The sequence below is a fragment of the Macaca thibetana genome, chromosome 3 (genome assembly GCF_024542745.1).
Source record: "Macaca thibetana thibetana isolate TM-01 chromosome 3, ASM2454274v1, whole genome shotgun sequence".
In the NCBI taxonomy this organism is placed as follows: Eukaryota; Metazoa; Chordata; class Mammalia; order Primates; family Cercopithecidae; genus Macaca; species Macaca thibetana.
The window spans coordinates 30441605-30452387 of NC_065580.1; the positions used below are offsets into that span (position 1 = coordinate 30441605).

The following is a 10783-nucleotide window of genomic DNA, read 5'->3' on the forward strand; positions in this document are numbered from 1 at the left end:
TGTGTATGTTCAAGCAGAAACAAAGGACATCTAAGACAAAGGATATTTTATGTGGGAAGATGTGAAAAGGAACAGTAAAAAAATAACTTCATATACAGCATTTGAAAAACTACATTAGTGCACTTCATTTTCTTTTGTTGAGACTGAGTCTGTCTCTGTTGCCCAGGATGGAGTGCAGCAGTGTGATCCTGGCTCACTGCAACCTCCACCTCCTGGGTTCAAGTGATTCTCCTGCCTCAGCCTCCTGAATAGCTGGGATTACAGGCATGCTCCACCATGCCCGAATAATTTTTGTATTTTTAGTAGATACAGGGTTTCACCATGTTGTCCAGGTAGATCTCGAACTCCTAACCTCAAGTGATCCTCCCGTCTCGGTCTCGGCCTCCCAAAGTGTTGGGACCACGACCAGACAGTGTACTTCATTTCTGAAGCATCTTTGTCTTTTCAACCAAATTGAAACCAAATGATACAAAGTTAATGGCCCTTCTCACCATTTTCCTCACCCACTTCAACACTTTATAAAAGTTTAGATTGGGCCAGCTATCTGGCAGTGGCTCACACCTGTAATCCCAGCACTTTGGGGGGCCGAGGTGGATGGAATGCTGGAGTTCAAGACCAGCCTAGGCAACCCCATCTCCACCAAAAATACAAAAAACTAGCTGGGTGTGGTGGTGCAGCTATAGTCCCAGCTACTCGGGAAGCTGAGGTGGGAGGATCCCCTGAGCCCCGGAGACACGAGGTTGCAGTGAGCCATGATCATGCCACCACACTCCAGCCTTGGTGAGGAAACAAGACCCTGTCTAAAAAAAAAAAAAAAAAAAAAAAAAAAGTTTAAGTTGGATACTTTCATCTAAAAAGTAAAAAAAGTTTAGAGGAATAGGTACAGATCACAGATCACTTCCAGCTGGAAAGATCTTTGTGCATCCATTGGGCCATATATATTGATCACAATACTGGTCCAATGGATATACTACGGACATAATGGACAACATAATATTAGGAAAAATATGATACACATAAATGAAGGACTTAGCTGTATGAGCTTTTATCATGCGATCTAGAAAGTAAACTAATGCTTGTGAAAACTGAATCTCCCCACCCCCCATTTCTCAAATGAGTCTCTCCTTCTAAAATTTTGTGTCTCTTCCACGAAAGGCAACATCTAATATTTTTTTCTTGGGGGAAAAAAAAATCTAGACCTGTACTGCCCAGTACAGTAGCCACTAGCCACATATGATTACTAAGCACTTGAAATGTGGCTAGTGTGAACTGAGATTGGTATAAGTGTTACATTTCATATCAAAAGAATGGTATTTTATATGTATTAGATTAAATATTATTAAAATTACTTTCCCTGTTTTAGATTTTCACCTGAAAATTTAAAATTACATATATGACTAGTATTATATTTTTATTGGACAGCATGTTAGGCACAAACCAAAAGATTAGAAAAGATATCCAGTAGCTATCATCCTTTTGTAGTATTAATGTCACTAATAATGATCTTCTATAAAGTTGTTTTCATGAATCGTTCCAGTAATTTTTAAAAAGAAAAGATTAACAGGGTTAAGTGTGATTTTAATAATAACGAGTCTTAAGAATTGGTTTCTTCGATCTATCCAAAAATGTCCTTAAAAGCTCTAAATTCTTACCACTCCTCCCTGCCCCACCCTTCAGGTAAGAACTTAAGAGCTTTCAAGGAAATTTTTGTCCTTAGTGTCCATAGTGGGTATCCATTGGACCAGTACTGCAATCGATATATGGCCCAAGCTTTCAATTTTGGTAAAGTGCCATTGGTCACAGAATACTTAAATTGTTTCAGGGACATTTAGACGTTTAAATTCAACTTCACAAGAATGTTAACACTGAGTGATCCAACAGTTATTCTGGTTGACCAAAGACCCATTGCTCAATGTTAACAATTGGGAGAAATGGGTGTGGTAGTAAAATTCCAGTTCTCTGAGCTGGATGGATATTCACCAGAAAAGGCATTTACTTCTCCATAACGCAGCAAAAGCAGGAGCTCATTGTTTAACTGTCTACTTCAATTGGAGATTACAGGGAACAGCCTGATAGCAATTTAACTATACTAAGGCCCAGGTTATGAGATCTAGAAAATGAAGTTATCTTGTTATCTATCTGACATTCTTTACTTAAAAACTTTAGTACTATACCAATGGACCATCACATAAAAGTGATGGCATACTTTATGATTTGATAAAAGTCATGACACCAAAACATAATTTATTTAACGTCTCTCTAGTGATGAAGTTACATCGGTTCATCAATATATTCTAATTATATTGTGTGATGGAGGGAATACATTTACAAGACAGCTGAGATAATAAAAGTATAAAATCTGGCTGCAGAAGAAAAACCCTGAGAATGTCTCAAACTATTACTCAAGCTTCATTAGTTCTATAACCAAAGCAACCAGCACAAACTAAATTTTTCTGGCTAGAGAATAAAACACTTTTTAAAGAAGGACAGGAGCCTTAGTTTCTAGCTGTAATTTTGCTGTGCATGTGTAACAAGCGTGACATTGCTGAGAATTTGGTAGTTAATTTAACTCAACCTTCCTTCAGTGCCAGATGTCTACAAATAAATTTAAGATCCTAGAAGACCTACCTACTATGATCACTCTAGCTGGAAGTGATCTGTTATTTTTTTCTTTTTGGACAAAAAGGGTATGATCCAATATAAACTTCTATAAAACTCATTTGAACCACTCAATAACAATGACCACAGGCTACTTTAAGTTGTCTCCTTAGCTCCCCTTTAGAATCTGCACTTCTGGAAGAATGTCTACATATCAGCTAGTACAAATTATTATCCCTATATTGTCCCTAATACAGTGTCTTGCACATTTTACTGGATTAATACATCTTACTGAATTAATTGGGCGGTACTTGGCAGCAATGTGGTTCCTGCCTGCCTGTGTTTTCCAAGCTCCAATTCCGTTTACTGGATCTGGCAATCAGCCAGGAACAGGCAAGTGTTATTTCAGCTGTCTTAACTCTAATACATAAATTACAGCATCAGCAACATCCATACTTAAGAGTTCAGACAGTGACAATCTAGGGCCTTATGGTCTAGCTAGCATTTCCCATGGCTATCCCTGGCTACACCTCTGTCCTTCCAATATGCCGGTACAACTACATTACAGAAAATCTGTGTTAACACCAATGTACTAGGGTGTGGTGTTGCAGTCTCAGCCACGTGGGAGGCTGAGGCAGGAGGACAGCTTGAGCATGCGAGTTCAGGGCTCCACCTGGGAAACATAGTGAGACCCTCAACTCTAAAATAAATAATTTTTAAAAAATAACACCAATATATAGATCCCAATACTGCTCTAATGGATATAAAGTGCTATCAATAAGTATTTCCTGACACATCACTGGATGAATGAAAGCAAACAATGATTATATTGAGAGTGACAATGAGTTGGTTTCAAAGCTATATTGAGTACTATTCACTCAGGCATACTCAATATATTTTTGTGAGCTTGTGATTCTCAAAAGAATCCTATTGGAACCCCCGTCCCCAACCCCCAATCACCGTAAAACCTCAGATTAGGCCTTGGCAAACTCATTTTCTTGACAAATACTTGTCAACTCCTGACAAGTGTTAGTAGGTAGGTCTTCTAGGATCTTAAATTTAGAGGTTATATCTGGTTCCTCGTTTGGATTATACATATTAATTCTTCAGTGATGACTGTCGTTTGGTATTTGGTTAATTAAATCTACTGTGAGGCCAAACTTGCATTTGTCTTGTGTCAAGTTCCATTTTATGGCAAAGACTAATTTTATAGAGATTTCAAGGTTCTCTGCCTCCAAGCTGAATAAGCTACTAGAACAAAAAACAACTAGAAGCCACCTTATTCCCAATTCACTTACGTTGACTTCATGGTCCATGCCAGAAAATGAACGCAATTCAATTCTCAAAGACACTATTCTAGAATTTTATACACTTAGGAATTCAGATCACAGGCTCAAAAGTTTTAGCAGGAGACCCAGGGAGCTTTTACCTTGATGCAAAAGCAGCTTTCGAAACTGCAAGCCACTCTACTATACGCTTAATCACGGCAGCTATAGGGAATTAAGTTTATTTCTGACCGCAGCATGCTAAAGATCAGTAGGATATGGGGCTAGAAGCAACAAAAAACGTAAAAAGGAAGATTAATTCCCCAACAAAGCTTTAAAAACTATTTTCTGTCGCTAACTGAAATACGTAGCCAAACATGGAAGCTCTAAACATTCGGCTTTTCTTTAAAATTACAGATACCACCTATTGTCTTCACTCGTTCTTTGCCCCGTTTCTGCACCCTTTAGGTGAGTGAACACGACCTTGGCAGATGCACCCTACTCTCAGGATGTGGCCTTGGGGCGGGGCTGGCACATACAAGCAGGCTGGTGAGTGGGAGGCAGCAAGGAGCTGTTACAATAACACTATCCAAATGCCCTCCGACCTTCCGGAGGCAAAAAGTGACCCTCCGGTGCCAGGGACTCAGTGAGTGGCGTGACCCAGAGACGGAGGACCAGGACGCAGCAAACCAGGCACAGAACAGTACCCAATGGGACGGAGTTCGACCGGACCAGCCCCCTTCCCAGAGCGCGCGGGAAGACGGGCGGCGGCCTCCATCCCAGGCTGCACACCGAGGGCCCTGGGATATCCAGCAGGCTCAGGCCTGGGACCCCGGAGCCAGCAGAGACAGGGGCCCCGAGTGAAGCAGTCCCCTGCCTCGCCAAGAACAAGACCGGAGACAGAAAGAAAGCGAATAAAGATGAGGCAGTGGTGAAGAGGCTGGGCATCACCGTACTTACCTTTCCTCGTAGCCCCCACAACACAGGATGCCGAGGCCGCCGCTCACCCACTGGCTCAGCTCACGCGCGCAAGCACCGCCCAACCGGAAGCGGCTCCCCGACCCGCCCTCATCCGCCTCGCCGGCGGCCTCCCGACCAATCATCAGCAAATTCGCCGCTGACGCATAGCTTCCCCGAGCAGCCATTGGTCTAACAATCGCATAGCCGGGATTGGCTGGAAAGCGCCACGTCCCCGGGACCGCGCCGAGTTGCGTGGACCGGATTCCCGCCCAACTCAAGTCCCTGGGCTTGTTGGGACCGCGGGCCCCAGCCCCAGCCCCAGCCCCAGCCCCAGCCTCAGCCTCAGCCCCGTACTGTGGGTGGCGTGGGCGCGGCCGTTTGGCTGCCACGTCCCCATTCACAGCTCTTGACTCTGCTTCCACAGGGCTTCTTAGACTATCCTGCTGGTTATCTTTATTCCCACAAGGCCACCAGGGCGGAATTAATCCGACTGAATCAGTCACCAACTTTATTGAACAATCCCAACTTTTTCTTTCCCTTCAGCGCTGCGCCCTGTGCTATCTACAGGAGGCTCTAAAGTCTTTGGCACCAGCGTATCTTTCACCTCCATCTCCCAACACTCTCCCTCATCTTGCGTTCTGGGCACCATCATCTGTGTTTCCTAACAGCCGGTCCTTTTTCATCTTTAAGATTTTTGATCAAGAGGCTTCCTCTGCCAGGATTAAGTGCGTTTTCCTGATTTTCTGCCTTGCCGATAGAAGTCCCAGTTCAGATGTTAGCTCTAGAAGCTTTCCCTGACCCCACTAAGCATAATTCTTACCTTATTTACCATCATAGCTGTTTATAGCTTCAGTACACTTTGCCAAATTCTGCTATAAAATGTAGCTTATCCATCTGTCCTCTTCTAGAGTAAGCTCCTGGGTAGGTATCTGTCTATTCATCTTTATATCTGCAGCTCTGAGCTTACTGCCCAGCTCAGTAATGTTAAGTGAAGGGAATGGGACGAACCCGTTGCATGTCCCTGGTTTAAGAGGAACTTAGTAAATCATCCATTTCATGTCATAAAATTAAAACAAGTATCAAATAAAGGATTCTATAGCTTCAACACAAATGGAATGTAAACCTGTGGCGTTCTTAGCACATAAAGCCTCTATAGTTTAAAATCAAATTGAGACAAGTAGTAAGCTCATGAAACAGTTAAGCTCATGAAAGCAAGCTAGTTACTGTCAATGTGAAAGTTTTACAACTAATGCTTATGGCGTTCAGACAAAGGAGTGTCACTGACCCTTGGTGGTAGTCAGAGAAGGCTTCAGAGGAAGATATGACTAAGGCTGAACTAAGGAAGTCCCAAATGGACTATTCAGCAAGAAGAGTAATAGGAATAAGGACAAGTGGAGGGCAGAGTGGAGGGTAAATTCTCAGACCAGGTAGCAAATGAGGAAGGTAAAAAAAAAAAGGAGTGAGGGGGAAGCAATGAAAGGAAAGCATGGATGGTAAGTTTGGAGAGGTAATGGAAGATCTTGCCAATTTGAGGAGCCTGAACTGAAGGCAGTGGGAATCGTGGGTCTTCTTGGGAAGGTTTCTGAGCTTGTGTCTACAGGGAAACACATCTAATGGGCATTAACAATAAAACAGGCTGCCTCAGGAGGCATTATTTCAAAAACAGTTTTAAAAATACCTCCTTAAGGATCACTTGAGGCCAGGAGTTCGAGACCAGCATGGGCAACATAATGAGACCCTTCCTCCCCTCCTCTCTACAAAAAAAAAAAAAAAAATTAAAAATTAGCTGGGCATGGTGGCACACACATGTAGTTCAAGCTAGTTGCTTGAGCCTGGGAAGTTGAGGCTACAATGAGCTGTGATTGTGCCATTTCACTCCAGCCTGGGCAACAGAGCAAGACCCTTTCTTTTAAAAAATAAAAATAACAACTCCTTAAAGTCAGGCACTGTGTTAGGTGCTGGTGAACCAAAAATAAATAGGACATTGTCCCTGTCCTAAACAAACTCAGCCTAGTGGTGAGCCATCCATCCTGGAATTGTCCTAGTAAAGGCTAAACAGATAGTGAGAGTGCCAGAGATGGGGCCCTCCAACCCTGAGGTTCCCTAATGGAGAAGGGCCTGGCCTAGCAAGGGCAAGGGAAATAGAAACGAACCCTTATATACAAGAGGTTTTTTGTTTGCTTGTTTGTTTGTTTGTTTCTGAGATGGAGCTTTGCTTTTGTTACCCAGACTGGAGTGCAATGGTGCGAACTTGGCTCACTGCAACCTCCACCTCCTAGGTTCAAGCAATTCTCCTGCCTCAGCCTCCCAAGTAGCTGGGATTACAGGCATGTGCCACCACGCCCGGCTAATTTTTGTATTTTTAGTAGAGATAAGGTTTCACCATGTTGATCAGGCCAGTGTCGAACTCCTGACCTCTAGTGATCCGCCTGCCTCGGCCTCCCAAAGTGCTGGGATTATAGGCATGAGCCACCGTGCCCAGCCACAAGACAGATTTTAAAAGTGGAAATAAGTCCTGAGCTTAGTGACCACTTGAATGAATGAAATGAAGAAGGAGCACTCAAAAATTAAAAGGTTTTAATCATGGGAGACTGGGAGAATGAGCTAGATGCATGGAATGAGGGAAGTCAATTGAATTCAAGACATAGGAAGTCTATGTGATGGCAGAACATCTAAAGAGAAAGACCCAAGAGCCTGGAGGAGATACTTGGGAGGGGTTGTTGGCCAGGAGATGGCTGGTGGAGCCATGAGAACAGATAAACTTTTTGAAGAGATGAAAGCAGATTAGACTTCATGGGAGCCCCAGAGTTAGAAAGTGGGTGGAGGAAGGAAGAAAAGGACCTGAGGGACAACACATATTAGAAATGCCACCAATAGCTGCACCCAAGGCCATCGAGTGAGAGCAGCACTGAAGGACTGCTTGTGGCCACATGATGGTGTCACCACAAAAGGCTGACGTTCGTCTCCAAGCATCCCATCTCTGCTCATGGGTGCTACTGAACCTTCAGTGTTTCCTGTGTGCAGTCACTGTTCTAGGACTGGGGATACAGCAGTGAGCAAAATTAAGTCTGTCATGGTGCTTATATTCTGGTGTGTAGAGGTAAGTGAGACAGCCCAAAAACAAGAAAAAAGCAACATACATAGAATGAGAGGTGGTGACAGGTGCTGTTACCTGAAAAACCAGGGTTTGTTCTCTTAGTAACAAACAATGCAAAACTCAGTTTTTGATCAATAGGAGTTTTATTACTTGGCATATGTAAGAAGGATACTGGGAATGTTCTCTAAAGCAATGTCTCCCCAAGGGAAAGTGACAGGAGGGTTTTACGGGGTGATGGAGAGGGGAGAAGGTGTAAAATCACACATAGAGGAGGGGTCCCAGTGGCACAGACGACTGAGCCATTATGCCAGCACATAGGTGGCATGTTATGGCAATGAAGCTATAGCTCCTCCTAAGGTGGAGACTTTGACATGGTCAAGATAAAAGTTGACACAGTTCATCTATAAATTGCCAGGGCCTGCAAGGAGCTGGTTCAAACCAACAGGGTGACCACATTCCATGCAGGGTTTGGGGAAGAACAAGCCACAGGGCAGAAGGCTGTGAAACAGGCTGATTGCTCAAGTTGACTGAATTCCTTTTATCCCTGGAGACCCTGATATGGGTTGGATCTGTGTCCCTGCCCTAATTTCATGTCAAATTGTAAACCCCAGTATTGGAGGAAGGGCCTGGTGGGGGGTGATTGGATCATGGGGTGGAGTTCTCATGAATGGTTTAGTGCCATCCTCGCTTGGTACTGTATAGTGAATGATTTCTCATGACATGTGTTCATTTAAAGTCTGTGGCACGTGCCCTGCCCCTTCCTCCTGCTCCAGCCATGCAAGACATATCTGCTTCCCCTTTGCCTTCCACCATAATTTCCCTGAGGCCTCCCAAGAAGCAGAAGCGGCTATGCTTCCTGTACAGCTGCAGAACTGTGAGCCAATTAAATCTCTTTTCTTTATAAATTACCCAGTCTCAGGTATTTCTTTATAGCAATACAAGAATGGACTAATATAGACCCTCTCTGTTTGCTTACATAAGGAGAAAAATAAGGCAGGAAAGGAGAACAGTGAGTGTTGGGACTAGCAGGAGTGGTGTTGCCATCTCAGAAAAGGTGGCCAGGGAAGCTCATGAGACGGTGACATATGAGTGAACATCTGATGGTGGTGAACATTCCAGGAAAAGGGAACACCAAGGCAAGGCCCTGAGTTGGGAGTATGTTTGAAATGTTTGAGGAGCAACTGGAAGCCAGTGGGACTGGAGTACAGTAGCAAGGAGAGTAGAGGACATGAGGTCAGAGAGGGAGCAACAGGAATGGGGGAGGGAGAGAGGGACATCATGCAGGGCCTTTAGGCTATTGCAAGGACTTTAGCTTTCGCTATGATGAGTGAGAGGATATGGAAGACTGACTATTTGCTAAATTGTTTCTTCTTCTTTCTGTGAACCCAGCTAGACTACATTTCCCAGCCTCCCTTGCAGTGTGGCCATATGACTGAGCTTTGATGGAAGGAAGGAGGGTGGAGATGTTGTACACTACTTCCAGTACTGGCCATACAGACCTGCCATGTGTAATTCTCCGAGCTCATTCTCTTTCTGTGGCTAGAAGCTGTGTGTTGCAGATGGCAGAGCCACAAGATGGAAGGATCCTGTGAAACTGCCACTCAGTTTTTGAACCAGGAACACCATTTTTGGACTCTTTGTGAATGAGAAGTAGAACTTCTATTAGCTATTTTATGCCATTGATATATTAGGATTTATCTCTTTCAGAGCTAGCATTGCCTTAACTAATACAGAAGGGAAGCTACTGGAAGGTTTTGAGCAGAGAAGTAACATGATCTAGTATTTTAAAAGGATCACATTAGACTGAAAGGGAGTAAGATTAGGAACCAAGTGCATTTAGGAAGTGTTTGCAACAATCCAGGTGAGTGATGATAATGATGGTTTCGTCCAGATTGGTAGCAGTGGAAGTAGTGAGAATATCAAATTCTGAATATATTTTGAAAGTAGTTTGAAAGGATTTCCTAATGGGTTGGAAATAGGGTGGAGAGAAAGAGAGGAGTTAAGGATGACTCCAAGGTTTTAAGCAAGTAGAAAAATGAGGCTTCCACTTATTAGGTTGGAGAAGACTTTAGAGAGATCAAAGTTTTGAGGGATAATTTTTTTTTTTCCGAGACAGAGTCTCGCTCTGTCACCCAAGCTGGAGTGCAGTGGTGTGATCTCAGCTCACTGCAACTTCCACCTCCTGGGTTCAAGTGATTCTCCTGCCTCAGCCTCCTGAGTAGCTGGGATTACAGGCATGCACCACCACACCCAGCTAATTTGAGGGATAATATTGAGAGATTTGTTTTGGGCATATTAGACATTCAAGTAGAGATATCGACTAGGCAGTTGGATATGTATCTCTGGAGTACATAGTGGTCTGGACTAAAGATATAAGTTTAAGAGTATATTTGTAGCATGAAATCCGTGTGTTTTGATTACAAGAGATTTAAGGACTGAATCCTGGGAATTTCTGATATTCAGACATGATTGGGGGGTGTTGATGAGAATGAATCAGCAAAGGAACTGAGAAAAAGGCCAATGAGGGAGGAGGAAAGCCAAGAGAGTGTCCTGGAAGCCAAGTGGAGAAAAGGTTCAGGGAGAAAGCATTCTGCTGACAGTGAGGTGGGGCCTGGTTGGACATGGGCTTTAGCAATGTGGGAATCTTTGACAGGTTTGTTGAGGTAGTGGATGCAAAAACCTGATTGAAGGGCTTCAAGAGACAATGGAGATTTTTAAAAGTTGGATCCCTTTCACGGAGTTTGCTTAAAGGGGTGGAGAAAACTGGAGCAAGGTGGCAGAGGGGCCAAGAGAGGTTTTGTTTTATTTTGTTCTTTTTTTAATGTAAGAAATAAGTATGTTTAGGAGGCATACTAGTATATTC

At 43.5% G+C, this 10783-nt stretch overlaps 2 protein-coding genes across 3 annotated transcripts in view; both read right to left on the reverse strand.

Annotated features, from left to right (window-relative positions):
* The window catches only part of CALU (calumenin), a 33303-nt gene extending 28339 nt beyond the window's left edge, over positions 1-4964 (reverse strand). Inside the window, exon 1 of one of the 2 annotated variants that reach the window (XM_050782576.1) lies at positions 4824-4964. The gene's annotated coding sequence lies outside the window, so the exon portion shown is untranslated. The remainder of the gene's footprint in view (positions 1-4823) is intronic. The other variant, XM_050782577.1, reaches the window with a different exon arrangement.
* Positions 1-10783, reverse strand: part of LOC126949770 (coiled-coil domain-containing protein 136) — a 113503-nt gene that overhangs the window by 77585 nt on the left and 25135 nt on the right. The gene's annotated exons all lie outside the window — the stretch shown is intronic.